Here is a 4,997-nt window from a genome sequence, read left to right on the forward strand (position 1 = left end):
ATGATGCCCAGTAAAATAAAACACAGATCAACAGCAGGTGGGGAGAGATGGAAACACAAAAGCAAGACTAGAGAAGGGCAGGTCAATAACATAAGAGACAGTGCAAGAAAGATAATCAAAAGGAGTCGCAACCACAACCGAGAAAATGAAAAAACAGATATAGCCAGAGTAATGACATAAGAGAGTAAGAGGAGTTATATCAACCGATACAGGGAGATATAGGAGAGAAAAAGCAACAATAGAATGCAGAGATGGGAGAGGAACAGACCGCAAAATGGTGAGAGGCAGAACGGCAGAAAGTGAGAGACAGTTTTAATTTTACACACAAATTGGATAGTTGTCAGACACTTTTTACTCGCTTGCGAAGGAGGAAAATAATTTTTACTCTCTTGAAATTGGATTTAGTCTCTAATTCTAAAAATTGGGAGTAAAATACTCTCACTCCAAAATCCAATCTAAAACACTACTTGCACCCTTTCATGACAAAGTGGTCTTCAGTGACGGTAAGCTCATCCTGCACCAGCTACATGTTTTTGACGTCGTCTTGAGATGCAGCATCAAGATGCTTGCCCATGTCCTTGCCGTGCTTCATTCTTCCTTGAGCTATGCACTGTGTAATGATGGCGAGGGCCGTGACGGCTGTCGATTCTTGTTGGAGCGTTTTCCACTCCACGGGGAACGGCTTCATCTGGTGGATGACATAGTGCAGATAAGCATCTGCAATGGAATGCTCAGGTTGATGGACCTCAGCAGGGTGGTGTGAAAGATAGTCAGCTGGGTTCTTGTCCTTCCCTGGTCTGTGGCAGATGGCGAATGTGTACTCCTGGAGTCGAAGGCCACATCTCTCAATGCGTGGTGGTGTATGGGCTTTAGGGTACCTGTAAATGGTGAAAAGGGCCTGGTGGTCCGTGGTGATCCGTGGTGAAAGCCTTCCCAAAGAGGAAAAGAGGAAAATGCTTGCATGCTCAGACGACCACCAGGCTCTTCTTCTCAGCCTGCAAGTATTTCTGTTCTGAGTATTTCAGTACCATGGTCGTCAGGCTGCAGCTGAAGAAGGACACAACTCTTTTGATGTGCAGGGTCTTGGGGTCATATTTGGCCAAATCTGCGCCAAGGCCTACCGGGCTGGCGTTGACAGTCACCTCTGTTTCTTTGGATGAATTGAAATATGCCATATTAGTGGCAGGTGCAATATTTGCTCTAATGTTCTCAAAGCTGGATTCACACTCAGGGGACCAGATGAACTCCTGGTTGTCTCTCGTCAGCTCGCGGAGTGGGGTGCTCAACGTAGCATAGTTCTCCAGATAGCGGGAGCAGTAACTTGCGAGACCTAAGAATTATCTCAGGTCAAACACATTTGTTGGACGTGGGGCCTCTTTTAGGGCCTCAACTTTGTCTGTGTCGGGGTGCATACCTTGATCAGAAAATATGTGCCCAAAGAATTTCAGCGTACGTTTCCTGAACTTGCACTTGTCCTGGTTTAGGATAACCCGGGCCACTGCCAACACCATGCAAACCCGGTACAGCGTGTCATTCTGCTCCTGGGGGGGTTTTGCAAACATCAAAATGGCATCGCTATAATTAAGGCAGTTTGGGATTTGTTTGATCACTTGGTGGATCTCCTCTTGGAACATTTCTACTGCCCAGGATAGCCCGAGGTTTAGCCGTTTGTCATGAACGTGGTGATGTAGCGTGACTCCGGGGCAAGCTCCAGCTGGTGATAGCCATTGTTGAGGTCCAGCTTGGAGAACACGGTCGCCCCATTGAGGATGTGGATCATGTCTGTGATTCTGGGGGCCTGGTGGCGTCCTCGCTGTATGGCTACATTTGGTCGGCGCATGTCCACACAGAGGCGAATGAACCCTTTGGCCAATTTCTTCGGGACGGGTACAATCAGTGAGACCCAGGGTGGGTCCGACCGCTAGTTTGATGATGTTAATAACCAGTAAGCGCCTAATTTCCTCTTCCACCTGCTTCTGGATGTTTATGGGGATGCCGCGATAGTGCTGTGCAACGGGTTTGACCGTTGGGTCATTGTAGAGTCGCACTTTGAAATTCCGTCTTTTACCAATGCCTTTGAAGAGGTTGGGGAATGCCTTTACAACATCACTGGGGCCAGATATTTGTGGGCCATCATGAGGTATAAAATGTGGACAAGGCCCATGTCGATGGTCATTCAGAAACTCAGGATGCACCCACTGCTGGCTTCGGTGGAGAGCATGTGGAACTGGTGGATGAGGGGTGTGTGGGACTTGTGGGCCCAGACTGTTGTGTACATCCCTTTGCTCGGCAATGGTGTGTTGGAGCCGTAAGGGAATATGTCCACTGTAGATGGTCTTAACCTTGGCAGGTGCGGTAGCGAATTGTATGCTTCCTCACTTTCCTGACGTTTACTGTTGTGCCGGTGTCAATCAGGAATTCAGTCGGGGTGTCATTTACTTGTAGGACGAATTAGGGGCTGTGTTCCTTGGCGATCTCATTGTCCAGTCCCCACGCATAGCCACTCTTCAGCATGTCATCCAGAGAGGAAGAGGATTAACTCCCTGAATGAGATATTACTTCCATGCATCGTACATTTGTCTTGTTCTGTAGGTTCCTCTTCTGTCTGGGCACCTGTATGACTGTCAAAACTACTGCATGTACCTTCTCCTTCAACCAGGCAATATCTCTGGTATTCACGACCGGGCTTCCTGTCATCAGGGCAATGTTTTGGATGTCGCCTGCTGCTCCTAGGTGAAATCCCTTGGGGTGCCGGCGTGGGGGCATTTCTAAGTCGTCATAGCCTCTCCAAGCAGCACATTTTTCACCCAGGGCCCTTATGAGGGAACTCGTATCCTCACCGGAAACATGTTTTTTTGGTGCTCTTGGTGTTGTCTTGAGACATTATCGTTAGTTTCGTGGCTGCAGTGATGTCCTTTCCCCCCCAATTCCTGCAGAGTTTCCATAGGGTCCAATAGCTCACCTTAAGGGTGGTTTCCCTCTAGATGGGCACAATGACTGTCCAATGGCCCTTTGGTAACGTGGAGGCATTGGATCCTTCTGAGCAGTGCAGAGTCCCTCTCCTCACGATTATAGGCTTGTCCACGTAGGGCTGTCACTGCTACATCCAGCAGCAGCACCCAAGTCCTTCTGGCCTGCTGGCTTCTTAGCTGTGGACACGTGGGCCTGGGTATGCAAGTTGGAAGTAACAGGCCCAACTTGTTGTGGCACCGATGTGTCTGGCCCGCACCCTTATGCTCTGGGTGACTAACGACCTCCAGCTGAACCTGTAGCAGTTCACTGCTGCAACCCGGGATGGAAACAAACATGCCACACTATACAAAGGCACTTCTCAATCACCGCCACCTAAATAGAATGCAGGCCGCTCCTGCGGCGAGTGTCGAGGGCCGCACACACGGCTGATTGGGCCCCCAGGACTTCAGGCTCAATCCATCGTTGCCAATGTCAGCCTCCGATATTTTGAGCCAGTGGTCACCGAGGCACAGTAGGTAGATGCACAGTGCGCACAAAACAAAGGAGGCCCGCACGGTAGTAATCAGAATGAACTCCAATTTTATTTAACTTCCTGCCTCATCACGTCACTTCCATTCCCTTGACCCCACCCTGGACCCACCTCTAACATAACAACGTGGATGTCCACAACATTACACATACATATATTTACATGGATTCTTCCTAATTATTATACATGAAGTTTTCTGTATAATAACCCAGGTCAAGCTAGTACAATACAGCATTGGTCAGGCGCCCAGAAGTAACACTTTGAGGTCTCACTTTGTACAACACCACTGTAATGGTACTTATGTGGGTCACTCCTATGATGGTGCTAAAATAAGCAGCTAGTCACTGTACTAGTGAGCATCGTTAAGGTACGAATGTGAGGGCACCATGATAGTGCTTAAAGCAAACACCACTTTCATAGCACAGCAGAGTACGTAGGAGTACACTTGCAGCAGGACTGATTCCGTTTTGGAGTGGGCACCTGCTTTATGAAAACCCCTCACTTGTCGCGGAGCACCACAGAGTATGTAGGAGTACAGTTGCAGCAGTTGCTTGCAGTCGTCTGCTGCCGCCTGATTCCAGTGAGGAACGCGTGTTACCCAAGACAACAGTAAGTGCTGTGTGCCCTTATTTTCTACTGCAACCGTAATGGTTTACAACCTCTGCAGTAAGACACTGAGTAGAGTCAGAGTAGGTGTAAGTAAATGACATTACATTACGGATGTGGTTTAGTTGAACAGCCAAGTTTTTAGAGCTTTGCAGAATGCCCAGTATGACGGTTCTGCTCTGAGAGAGGGTGGCAGTGAGTCCGCTGCAATGAAGGGATAGCTTGCACCTCCTGCTTTTGCATGCCTAACTTTGGGTTGTCTGAGGCGGTGGGCGTATTAGGCTCTTATGGGTCTGGAGGAGGAAGCTCTTGTGATCTTTTGGTAAAGAAAAAGAGGAGGTGTGTTGGAGAGGCATGTATGGGTGACAAGCAGCGTTTTGAATAGGATTTACTCCTTGATGGGCAGCCAGTGGGCTGCTCTTCTGGCTGCAGATATGTGTTCTCTTTTATGTATGCTAAGGGCCGCTCGTAGTGCATTTCTTTGAATGACTTGTTGCTTCTGGAGGTTTTTGGCAGAGGTGCCAGCGAAGAGGACATTGCAGTAATCCAGCCTTGAACCTATGAGTGCCCTGGCGATGGTGAGGCAGCTGTCAGAGGAGAAAAGTGTTTGGCTGCGTTCATTAGTTTGGTTGCATAGGCTGCCAAGGATGCTATGTAGTTAACCTGGCGAGACAGTGAGAGTGTGGCATCGAAGTAAACCCCCAGGGTGTTGACTGATGGGGTGACAGGTATTTGGATCTTGTCTATGTCGAAGGCTGCATATTGGTCATTCTGTTTTTTTCAGTACTGCAGGAGGGCCTACCAGCAGGATTTCGGTCTTGGCCCCGTTTAGCCGGTTAGCTGAAATTCGTCTTGTGTGTAGTCACCACAAAGGGAGAGAAGGACTTGG

This window comes from Ambystoma mexicanum, chromosome 5q, assembly GCF_040938575.1.
Source record: "Ambystoma mexicanum isolate Mex_15411 chromosome 5q, UKY_AmexF1_1, whole genome shotgun sequence".
NCBI classification, from domain to species: domain Eukaryota; kingdom Metazoa; phylum Chordata; class Amphibia; order Caudata; family Ambystomatidae; genus Ambystoma; species Ambystoma mexicanum.